This window comes from Bufo gargarizans, chromosome 1 (assembly GCF_014858855.1).
Source record: "Bufo gargarizans isolate SCDJY-AF-19 chromosome 1, ASM1485885v1, whole genome shotgun sequence".
NCBI classification, from domain to species: Eukaryota; Metazoa; Chordata; class Amphibia; order Anura; family Bufonidae; genus Bufo; species Bufo gargarizans.
The window spans coordinates 7,090,064-7,102,440 of NC_058080.1; the positions used below are offsets into that span (position 1 = coordinate 7,090,064).

Below are 12,377 nucleotides of genomic sequence, written 5' to 3' on the forward strand. Positions count from 1 at the left end.
TTTGCATTCATTATGAAAATCCTTTCTAAGTGGAATACCTTTTTCAATTGAGACTCTATCATGGTCATGGTAGGAGCCGCTGGTTCCAACCAGTGTTGTAGAATGGTGCGCTTCACCACCATACATATGGAATGAAAAAGATGCGGAAGACATCTCTCCCCAGCCTTCTCCTCCTCACAGTGAAAGATACAGAGCAAGGGAGTCATACGAACTCTCATCCCCCAGATTTTGTGAATAATTTCTCCAACCAAGGTCCACAATTGCGCACTTTGAGGGCAAGTCCACAGGCCATGTAGCAAATCTGTGAACCCCAGGTTACATTTAGGACAGTTAACTAAGCGGTCTGGCTTAAGCGGGTGAGGGGGGATATTAAATCCGTAGATTGCCCTATGTATGATCCTTAACTGCGTGTCCCTCCACACTTCATTCACTATATGCTTTCTGATCCTCAGCCACCCAGGCTGTATTTTTGGGGCAATATTATCTACCCCCAACTGCTCTCCCCATTTATCAAAGCTGTTAACATTATAGGTTTGTGCATCTTCCTTACGGAATCCATAGTATATAGATGACACTGAACTTCTACCCCCTCCCCCTCCCAAATCAAGGAGTTTGTCTAAGACGTTCCTTTTGATCTCCTTGTGTACAAGTAGCAAATTAGAATGGAAAGCATCTTTTATTTGAGTAAATTGTATTGTCTGAAAAGGGCGCAGTGAGAACTTATTAATGATCTCGTGGACAGGCAACCATCTTGGCTCAGTGTCGTGCAGGAGATGCTTAACGTGTGTGATACCTTTGGACCTCCACTCAGTAAACAACCTATTAGTCTGGCCCTGCTTAAATTCAGGGTTTCCCCACAAGGGAAGGTGTTTGGATATGCGGTAAGACAGCCAATACTTCCGTCTTAATATTCTCCAAGACGCTATGGTGTCCTTTATGAGAATAGAGCTTTTAATTGCTGTTGGAATACTTGTCAATCTTGCATGCAATAATGCTGCAAGGGACCAAGGAGCACAGAATTCGCTTTCCAATAGGAAATCGGAGTAATAGCTGGTTTTGTTCACCCAATCCGCTATGTGTCTAGCCATGCATGCAAGATTATAGCGTCTGACATCAGGAGAGGCTATGCCGCATAACTCCCCAGGCGCTGTTAGTTTGTGGTAGCCAATCCTTGGTGGTTTACCCTTCCATAAAAAATCAGTAAAGGCACTCCTCAGCCTATTCACGTCGGCGTGCTTTAAAAGCAAGGGTATTGTTTGCATTGGGTACAATAATTTGGACATCGACATCATTTTAAGTAAATGATTGCGCCCCATCAGTGAAAGCGGGAGAGTACGCCAACTTTGTAATTCGACTATAATTTTAGAGATCAAGGGTCCATAGTTAAGTCTATACACCGACTCCATTGTTCTTCCTATTTTAATGCCCAGATACGTGATGTAAGAGCTAGCAATAGGTATGTTTTCCACTGTCCTTAGTGAACTGCTAATAGCTGGGGCGCGTAAAAATAGAATCTCACTTTTGGAGTAATTAACCCCAAGTCCCGAACACGCTCCAAAAGTTTGCAGAACTTGCGTAACCCTGGCCAAATCTGAAACAGGGTTCGCCATAAATAAAACTACATCATCCGCAAACAATGCTAGCCGGAGCTGACGGGAACCCACCTCCAGGCCCTCAAATACATCAGATGAGTCTAAATATTGTGCAAGCGGTTCTATAGCCAAGTCGAATAAGAGGGGGGACAAGGGACATCCCTGCCTCGTTCCCCTTTGCAGAGAGAAACGTGGTGATAAAAAGCCTGGTGTGCTTACCCGTGCACGGGGATTCGAGTATATCCTAGTAAGGACTGAGCGGAAAAGACCCGAAAAGCCCATTTTATCCAATACATGATTAAGCCAATCCCAGCTAACGCTGTCAAAGGCTTTCTCCGTATCTAGGGTAACCATAGCTGGATTCTTTCGTCTATACTTCACGGAGTTAGCCACCGACAGTGCCAAGAACGCCTTCCTTATGTTGGTTACAGCCGACCTTCCTTTGACGAAACCCGTTTGTCTCGGTGATATCAAGGAAGGAAGTATGTCCGCCAACCTATTAGCAAGGAGCTTTGACAGAATTTTCAAGTCCTGGTTAATCAAGGAAATAGGCCTATAAGAGGAGGGGTCTTCCGGGTCCTTTCCTTTTTTGTAAATGAGCGTGATTAACGCAGTGTTCATGTGTTCTGGAATATCCTGACCATTAACTATTTCTAGGAAGGCCGTAGTCAATATAGGAGATAGTTGTTCGTTCAGAGCTTTGTAAAAGTCTGCCATGTACCCGTCTGGACCCGGGGCTTTCCCAGAAGGAAAAGTTTTGATGGTGGCTTGTATTTCTACAGCAGTTATAGGGGCGTTAAGAATCGAGAGCTGATCCTCTGTGAGGGCTGGAAGAGACCGGCTACTTAAAAAAGGGCTATTCTCTCCCTCAACATTTTTGCTGTCCTGATAAAACTGTGCAAAATAAGTTCCTAGAAGATCTGTTATTTGCTTTGGTCTGTGCTCCCTGGTCCCATGTCCCTTCCGCAAACAATGTATGTGGGTCCTAGGCTGTCTGCCCTTGGCCAGAGAGGCCAACAGTCTCCCTGATTTGTGCCCAAACTTGTGTAGTTCAGACTCTAGTTTTGTTCTTCTAATGCTTTCCAATTTATCTGCCCATATGTCAAAGTCCCTTCGGGCCAAGACCCATTTATCTCTGTTTGACGGAGTCTGAGCCCGAAGGAAGTCACCATACGCCCTGCGCACCACTTCACTCGCTGCCTGATATCGTTGTTTGGCCATTTTTTTCAATGAGGAAACATGAGATATTAGTCTGCCTCTCAACACAGTTTTCCCGGTTTCCCAAAACAGTAATGGGGAATGAACATGAGCCTGGTTATCAGTGCAATATTCTATCCACCATCCCCTTAATAAGGCCAGAAAATTCTCATCCTTTACTAGAAAATTGGGGAACCTCCAAATGTAATCCTCGCCCCTGGGAAACCTGTCAGCTAGATCTACCAGCACAGGAGAGAGGTCCGAGACCACCATATCTCCAATTGAGACATGCGACACATTGTGAAGGGCCTCAGGGGATAGAAATATGTAGTCTATCCTGGACCAACTATCATGCGCATTCGAGTAGTGTGAGAACTCCCTGTCCTGGGGGTGGTGGATTCTCCAGCAATCCCTAAGAGTAGCCGAGTCAGCAAATCCCGCCAACAAGTCTACCGGTTTTCTATGTCCTGCAGGTTTCTTATCTTCTTGGACATCCATTACAAGATTAAAATTCCCACCCACTATTTTGTATGGATGTGAGTCGCTAAGCAATTTGTGCTGTACCGTATCTAAGAAAGCTTTCTGATCCTGGTTAGGAGCGTATATGTTGTATATACTATAATTTCCAAACGGGCCCAAAATGTGTATATGCACCATTCTACCTGCGTCATCAGATTCAACTGAGTGTATTTCCGAAGAGAGATGGCTTCCGAGCAGAATCAGAGCTCCTGCTTTTCTCCCCATGGCGGCTGAGCCTATTACAGTTCCCACCCACATATTTTTCATCCTGTGGAAATCTTCCTCAGGGAGATGGGTCTCCTGCAGCAACGCTATGTCTACCTTAAGGCGCTTCAGATGACGCAGTATTTTCATGCGTTTATTCGGGGAACGCAGCCCCTTAACATTCCAAGAAGCTATTCTCATATTAGCGTGCTGCAGGTCGAGCCATATTTCAGATCTAACAACACAAATCTTGGGCCATGTACTTGTTGGCCCACAAGTAACAGGAGGCCACCTCCCAGCAGAGTGCCCCCCTGAACAGTTAAACCCAGTATATGACGGCCTATGAGACTGTGAGTGTAGATCCCATGAACATATAGAACAAACATAAAAACAGGACAACAAGTAAACCCGTAAATCCAACGTAGCATATTACTCTAAGTTATAGACTTTCCTTTTTTCTGGCAATACCCTGTAAGCCACCAACCCTCCTCACTGGCAGCCCATATCCCAGTAAAGGGCTCCGTGTTCAATGCAGTCTCCTGTGGAAAGAGAAAAGTTAGCAAGAAAAAACCTGTCCTTTCTCAGACATTTGCAGGAAGATGCCGACACGGGGATCAGTGTTCCTTGGGAGAAGCTCGACTTTTAGCAGACAGTCCAGCAGGCATTCTACTCCAGTCCTGATGCCTGGGTGATTTACCCTGGGGCCTGGGATCCAAGCGAGGACTACTTGGTTCTGTCTCCGCAGCACTCAGATGTTGAATGAAATCTTCTACTTCTGTAGGGTCAGCAAATTGATGAGTCGATCCATCTGCATCTTGAATCTTGAGAATAGCTGGAAACATAAGCTGGAATTTAATTTTCTTCTGATACAGTCCAGAGCAAATATTGCTAAAAGCCCTTCGTTTACGCTGAACCTCAGCAGAGTAGTCTGCAAATAGGAGCACCTTACTGCCTCTCAGGACAAGCGGTTCTCTGTGATGTCTGTACGCTCTCAGTATTTCTTCTTTATCAGAATAATCTAGATATTTGCAGATGGCTTGACGTGGCCTCTGCTGCTGGCGGGATGCTGAGGTGGTCTGGATGTCCCTCTGTGGGCCAATACGATGTGCTCTCTCTACCCTCCTTTTCCCAGGTAGACCAAGGGCCTGGGGGAGTTCAGAGTCAAAAAGATGACGTAGCTCATGCTGCTGCACTGTTTCAGGAACACCCACCAGCCTCAGATTGCTTCTCCTGGATCTGTTTTCCAGGTCATCAACTTTGTCTGCTAAATGATTAGCAAGTTTAAGCAGATCATTGTATTTGGTGGAGATATCCGTAGCATCCTCCTCCATACACGCCACCCTCTGCTCCAGCTCCTCAAAGCGGTGGTCATGCACTAAGATTTCCTCTTGCAGCTTATTTAACGTTGCCTGCACTGTGGAGGATAATGACGCTATAAGGTCAGGGGCTAATTGTTTTGCCACCTCCATTGCCAACGCCTTTAAGTCCACCTTGCCCCCTCCGATTCAAACATATCCACCTGTGTGGAGCAAAGCGCGTCCATATGTTCCTTCCCGTCTGTCTGCCTCTCCGCTGTGGTGGGAGTTGGAGTCGGCGCCATCTTGAGAGACGCACCCACAGCGGCCTGAGATTTTCGGCTTAAGGAGACGATTTTGTGACCGCTTCGGAGCAGGTAACGCTCCATGTACGTCTGCAGCGGCGATAAGTCAATGTCTCCCTCCTTTAAACAGGAGCGAGGGCTTAGTAGCGGGCCGATGTAAAGCTGCACAGTGAGGAGCGGGCTTCTCCGTGTCGTCACATACCAGCGCCGGAACCGGAAGAAAAATTTGACTTTTGAGATGAATATTTTTTAATCCCATTCTGATTTTTTTTTCCCAGTGTTCAACAGGCCATCTGGATAGTTTTCATTGAAGTCATAGAGTCAAATACCACTACTCACGGTCAGTTTGTATGTCAGAGTGGACAGCATCAGTCTTCACATACTAGGATTTTGAACGCTGGTTTTGCAAATCAGGTGCCTTGTACTGGACCAGCAACTACTATGCCATGTGCTATAACAGTGGAGAAAAAAATGTGCTACTCTTTCTTTTTCCTCCAAAAATAAATAGACTTTTAGGTTGAACTTTTTTCAATCTGATTCTGAAAAGTTTGCCTTTCTCAAATTTAGCTGAAGATTTTTCCTTGAAGTTTTTTGATAACAAAAAAACTTGGTCAGAAAACACACCAACATCTTGGTTTGGCTTCATAGCTCAGGGGTTAGAGCGCAGAAGTTGTGAGTTCAAATCTCACTGAGGCCTCTTTATTATCTTAGGTTGATGTAAGCGCAACACTGCTTAATATCTGAAACAGTATGTAGGATCAACCAGGATCTTTCAAAGTGTTTTCTTTTCAGCTATCTGAATTCTAAACCAGGAACTATAATGCTGTAGTGCTGCACCAGTGGATATTCCTTCTGTTTACACCAAAAAATTATATTTTATGATGAACATCTTTGCATCTGATTCTGAAACCTTTGGCCCCTATATTAGACTATGATGGCACACGTTTTGTGTTGACATGCGAAATGATGACTGACTTACATTGAATTCTCTGAGCTCGTCCTCACATTTAGGTCAGGTTGGCCCAACAATGTAAAGTTCTATGTCCCATGAGAGCCCTGTTTCTCTTAAATGGTTTTGAAGGTCTTTGATTTTTTTCAGTTTATAGGGCAAAAAGATACACCTGGACAGAATGGAAAAAACCCATTGGGAAAAGCTGTGCATGGTGGCTTCATAGCTCAGGGGTTAGAGCACTGGTCTTGTAAACCAGGGGTCGTGAGTTCAAATCTCACTGGGGCCTACATCTTTAGTCTGATGTGAGTATGGTCTTATCGATGACCCTTTATGACTTCAGGATCATCAAGGGTCCTCCAAAATGTCTTGTTTTCAACTATTTGAATATTAAGTCAGCAAATATCATGCTGGACTACTTCTCACAGTCCAGCTTTTCTTAAATGCTTGTATGTTAGAGTGGACAGCATCAGTCTTCACAGACTAATATTTTGAGCGCTGGTTTTGCAAACCAGGTTCCTTGTACTCAACCAGCAACTATTCAGCCATATGCTATAACAGTGGACAAAAAATGTGCTACTTTCTTTTTCATCCAAAAATAGAAGTTTAACAACCTCCGGACCGCCTAACGCAGATTCGCGTTCCGAGGTGGCAGCGCTGTGCACAGTCACGCATATACGCGTCATCTCTCGAGACGCGAGATTTTCTGTGAACGCGCACACACAGGCGCGCGCGTTCACAGGAACGGAAGGTAAGCGAGTGGATCTCCAGCCTGCCAGCGGCGATCGTTTGCTGGCAGGCTGGAGATGTGATTTTTTTAACCCCTAACAGGTATATTAGACGCTGTTTTGATAACCGTGTCTAATATACCTGCTACCTGGTCCTCTGGTGGTCCCTTTTGTTTGGATCGACCACCAGAGGACACAGGTAGCTGTGTAAAGTAGCACCAAACACCACTACACTACACTACACCCCCCCTGTCACTTATTAACCCCTTATGAACCCCTGATCACTTCATATACACTCCCTGATCACACCCCCCATCATTGATCACTCCCTTGTCATTGATCACCCCCCTGTAAGGACTCCATTCAGACGTCCGTATGATTTTTACGGATCCATGGATACATGGATCGGATCCGCAAAACACATACGGACGTCTGAATGGAGCCTTACAGGGGGGTGATCAATGAGAAGGGGGTGATCACGCATATAGACTTCCTGATCACTTCCCTGTTATTGATCACCCCCCTGTCATTGATCACCCCCCTGTAAGGCTCCATTCAGACGTGCGTATGATTTTTACGGATCCACGGATACATGGATCGGATCCGCAAAACACATACGGACGTCTGAATGGAGCCTTACAGTGGGGTGATCAATGACAAGGGGGTGATCACCCATATAGACTTCCTGATCACTTCCCTGTCATTGATCACCCCCCTGTCATTGAACACCCCCCTGTAAGGCTCCATTCAGACGTCCGTATGATTTTTACGGATCCACAGATACATGGATCGGATCCACAAAACACATACGGACATCTGAATGGAGCCTTACAGGGGGTTGATCAATGACAAGGGGGTGATCACCCATATATACTTCCTGATCACCCCCCTGTCATTGATCACCCCCCTGTCATTGATCACCCCCCTGTCATTGATCACCCCCCTGTAAGGCTCCATTCAGACGTCCGTATGATTTTTACGGATCCACGGATACATGGATCGGATCCGCAAAACACATACGGACGTCTGAATGGAGCCTTACAGGGGGTTGATCAATGACAAGGGGGTGATCACCCATATAGACTTCCTGATCACCTCCCTGTCATTGATCACCCCCCTGTAAGGCTCCATTCAGACGTCCGTATGATTTTTAAGGATCCACGGATACATGGATCGGATCCGCAAAACGCATACGGACGTCTGAATGGAGCCTTACAGGGGGGTGATCAATGACAGGGGGGTGATCACCCATATAGACTCCCTGATCACCCCCTGTCATTGATCACCCCCCTGTAAGGCTCCATTCAGACATATTTTTTTGGCCCAAGTTTGTGGAATTTTTTATTTATTTATTTATTTTTTTTTCTTACTAAGTCTCATATTCCACTAACTTGTGACAAAAAATAAAATCTCACATGAACTCACCATACCCCTCACGGAATCCAAATGCGTAAATTTTTTTAGACATTTATATTCCAGACTTCTTCTCACACTTTAGGGCCCCAAAAACGTCAGGGCAGTATAAATACCCCACATGTGACCCCATTTCGGAAAGAAGACACCCCAAGGTATTCCGTGAGGGGCATATTGAGTCCATGAAAGATTGAAATTTTTGTCCCAAGTTAGCGGAAAGGGAGACTTTGTGAGCAAATACAAAAAAAATACATTTCCGCTAACTTGTGCCCAAAAAAAAAAAATTCTAGGAACTCGCCATGCCCCTCACGGAATACCTTGGGGTGTCTTCTTTCCAAAATGGGGTCACATGTGGGGTATTTATACTGCCCTGGCATTTTAAGGGCCCGAAAGCGTGAGAAGAAGTTAGGGATCCAAATGTCTAAAAATGCCCTCCTAAAAGGAATTTGGGCCGCTTTGCGCATCTAGGCTGCAAAAAAGTGTCACACATCTGGTATCGCCGTACTCAGGAAAAGTTGGGCAATGTGTTTTGGGGTGTCATTTTACATATACCCATGCTGGGTGAGAGAAATATCTTGGCAAAAGACAACTTTTCCCATTTTTTTATACAAAGTTGGCATTTGACCAAGATATTTATCTCACCCAGCATGGGTATATGTAAAATGACACCCCAAAACACATTGCCCAACTTCTCCTGAGTACGGCGATACCAGATGTGTGACACTTTTTTGCAGCCTAGGTGGGCAAAGGGGCACACATTCCAAAGTGCACCTTTTGGATTTCACCGGTCATTTTTTACAGATTTTTATTGCAAACTTCTTATCACGCATCTGGGCCCCTAGAATGCCAGGGCAGTATAACTACCCCACAAGTGACCCCATTTTGGAAAGAAGACACCCCAAGGTATTTTGTGATGGGCATAGTGAGTTCATGGAAGTTTTTATTTTTTGTCACAAGTTAGCGGAATATGAGACTTTGTAAGAAATAAAAAAAAAAACATCATTTTCCGCTAACTTGTGACAAAAAATAAAAAATTCTATGAACTCACTATGCCAATCAGTGATTACCTTAGGGTGTCTACTTTACGAAATGGGGTCATTTGTGGGGTGTTTGTACTGTCTGGCCATTGTAGAACCTCAGGAAACATGACAGGTGCTCAGAAAGTCACAGCTGCTTCAAAAAGCGGAAATTCACATTTTTGTACCATAGTTTGTAAACGCTATAACTTTTACCCAAACCATTTTTTTTTTTTACCCAAACATTTTTTTTTTAATCAAAGACATGTAGAACAATAAATTTAGCAAAAAATTTATATATGGATGTCGTTTTTTTTGCAAAATTTTACAACTGAAAGTGAAAAATGTCATTTTTTTGCAAAAAAATCGTTAAATTTCGATTAATAACAAAAAAAAGTAAAAATGTCAGCAGCAATGAAATACCACCAAATAAAAGCTCTATTAATGAGAAGAAAAGGAGGTAAAATTCATTTGGGTGGTAAGTTGCATGACCGAGCAATAAACGGTGAAAGTAGTGCAGTGCAGAAGTGTAAAATGTGGCCTGGTCATCATTAAGGGGGTTTTAGCTAGCGGGGCTGAAGTGGTTAAGATAAACATTTTAGATTCTGATTCTGAAACCTTTGACTAAGGTTTAACAGTACAGCTGGGCAGTCTTCTCTGGAGTCATGGAATCAAATACCACTTCTCACAGTCCAGATTTTTTTAAAATGTCTGAGTGCACAGCGTCATTTTTCGCAGACTATGGTGTTGAGCACTGCTCTTGTAAACCATTTGACTTGTAATAAACCAGCAACTGCTATGCTGTACAGTGGACAAGGAAATGTTTTACTCTTTCTTGTTTACACCAAAAATTTGACTTTTGAGATTAATATTTTTTAATCCCAATCTGAATTTTTTTCCCAGTGTTCAACAGGCCATATGGATAGTTTTCATTGGAGTCATGGAGTCAAATACCACTACTCACGGTCAGTTTGTATGTCAGAGTGGACAGCATCAGTCTTCACATACTAGGATTTTGAACGCTGGTTTTGCAAATCAGGTGCCTTGTACTGGACCAGCAACTACTATGCCATGTGCTATAACAGTGGAGAAAAAAATGTGCTACTCTTTCTTTTTCCTCCAAAAATAAATAGACTTTTAGGTTGAACTTTTTTTAATCTGATTCTGAAAAGTTTGCCTTTCTCAAATTTAGCTGAAAATTTTTCCTTGAAGTTTTTTGATAAAAAAAAAACTTGGTCAGAAAATGCACCAACATATTGGTTTGGCTTCATAGCTCAGGGGTTAGAGCGCTGGTCTCGTAAACCAGAAGTCGTGAGTTCAAATCTCACTGAGGCCTCTTTATTATCTTAGGTTGATGTAAGCGCAACACTGCTTAATATCTGAAACAGTATGTAGGATCAACCAGGATCTTTCAAAGTGTTTTCTTTTCAGCTATCTGAATTCTAAACCAGGAACTATAATGCTGTAGTGCTGCACCAGTGGATATTCCTTCTGTTTACACCAAAAAATTGACTTTTAAGATGAACATCTTTGCATCTGATTCTGAAACCTTGGGCCCCTATGTTAGACTATGATGGCACACGTTTTGTGTTGACATTCGAAATGATGACTGACTTACATCGAATTCTCTGAGCTCTTCCTCACATTTAGGTCAGGTTGGCCCAACAATGTAAAGTTCTATGTCCCATGAGAGCCCTGTTTCTCTTAAATGGTTTTGAAGGTCTTTGATTTTTTTCAGTTTATAGGGCAAAAAGATACACCTGGACAGAATGGAAAAAACCCATTGGGAAAAGCTGTGCATGGTGGCTTCATAGCTCAGGGGTTAGAGCACTGGTCTTGTAAACCAGGGGTTGTGAGTTCAAATCTCACTGGGGCCTACATCTTTAGTCTGACGTGAGTATGGTCTTATCGGTGACTCTTTATGACTTCAGGATCATCAAGGGTCCTCCAAAATGTCTTGTTTTCAACTATTTGAATATTAAGTCAGCAAATATCATGCTGGACTACTTCTCACAGTCCAGCTTTTCTTAAATGCTTGTATGTTAGAGTGGACAGCATCAGTCTTTACAGACTAAGGCCTCATGCACACGGCCGTTTTTTCGCGGACCCATTGACTTTCAAATCGGAAAATGCACCGTTTTGCAGCCGAGACCGTGATCCGTGTATCCTGTCCGTCCAAAAAAATAGGACCTGTCTTATTTTTTTGACGAACAACGGTTCACGGACCCATTCAAGTCAATGGCTCCGTGAAAGAACACGGATGCACACAAGATTGGCTTCCGTGTCCGTGATCTGTGGCCGTAGGTTACTTTCATACAGACGGATCCGAAGATCCGTCTGCATAAAAGCTTTTTCAGAGCGGAGTTTTCACTTCGTGAAAACTCAGATCCGACAGTATATTCTAACACAGAGGCGTTCCCATGGTGATGGGGACGTTTCTAGTTAGAATATACAACGAACTGTGTACATGACTGCCCCCTGCTTCCTGGCAGCACCCGATCTCTTACAGGGGGCCGTGATCCGTACAATTAACCCCTCAGGTGCTGGACCTGAAGGGGTTAATTGTGCGTATCATAGCCCCCTGTAAGAGATCCGGGGCTGCCAGGCAGCAGGGGGCAGACCTCCCTCCCTCCCTCCCCAGTTTAAATTTAATTGGTGGCCCAGTGCGGCCCCCCCTCCCTTCCTCTATTGTAATAATAGCATTGGTGGCACAGTGTGCGGCCCCCCCCCCTCCCTTCCTCTATTGCATTAACATTGGTGGCAGTATGCGCCCCCTCGCCTCCCTCTATTGTTTTAATACATTGGTGGCAGTGTGCGCCCCGCCCCCCTTCCTCCCTCTATTCTTTTAATTCATTGGTGGCAGTGTGCGGCCTCCCCTCTCTCCCCCCCCCCCCCTGATCATTGGTGGCAGCGGAGTTCCGATCGGAGTCCCAGTTTAATCACTGGGGCTCCTATCGGTAACCATGGCAACCAGGACGCTACTGCAGTCCTGGTTGCCATGGTTACTTAGCAATAGTAGAAGCATCATACTTACCTGCTGGCTGCTGCGATGTCTGTGTCCGGCCGGGAGCTCCTCCTACTGGTAAGTGACAGCAATGCGCCGCACAGACCTGTCACTTACCAGTAGGAGGAGCTCCCGGCCAGACACAGACATCGCAG

The 12,377-nt window shown here is 44.6% G+C and overlaps 3 non-coding genes across 3 annotated transcripts; all 3 read left to right on the forward strand.

The window, feature by feature from the left end:
- The first annotated feature begins 6,277 nt into the window (after window positions 1-6,277).
- On the forward strand, window positions 6,278-6,350 carry TRNAT-UGU. The gene has a single exon. It is a non-coding gene; the product is annotated as a tRNA-Thr (tRNA).
- Window positions 6,351-10,481: 4,131 nt separating this feature from the next.
- On the forward strand, window positions 10,482-10,554 carry TRNAT-CGU. Its single transcript has one exon. It is a non-coding gene; the product is annotated as a tRNA-Thr (tRNA).
- A 468-nt stretch (window positions 10,555-11,022) lies between these two features.
- On the forward strand, window positions 11,023-11,095 carry TRNAT-UGU. The gene has a single exon. It is a non-coding gene; the product is annotated as a tRNA-Thr (tRNA).
- The last annotated feature ends 1,282 nt before the right edge of the window (window positions 11,096-12,377 follow it).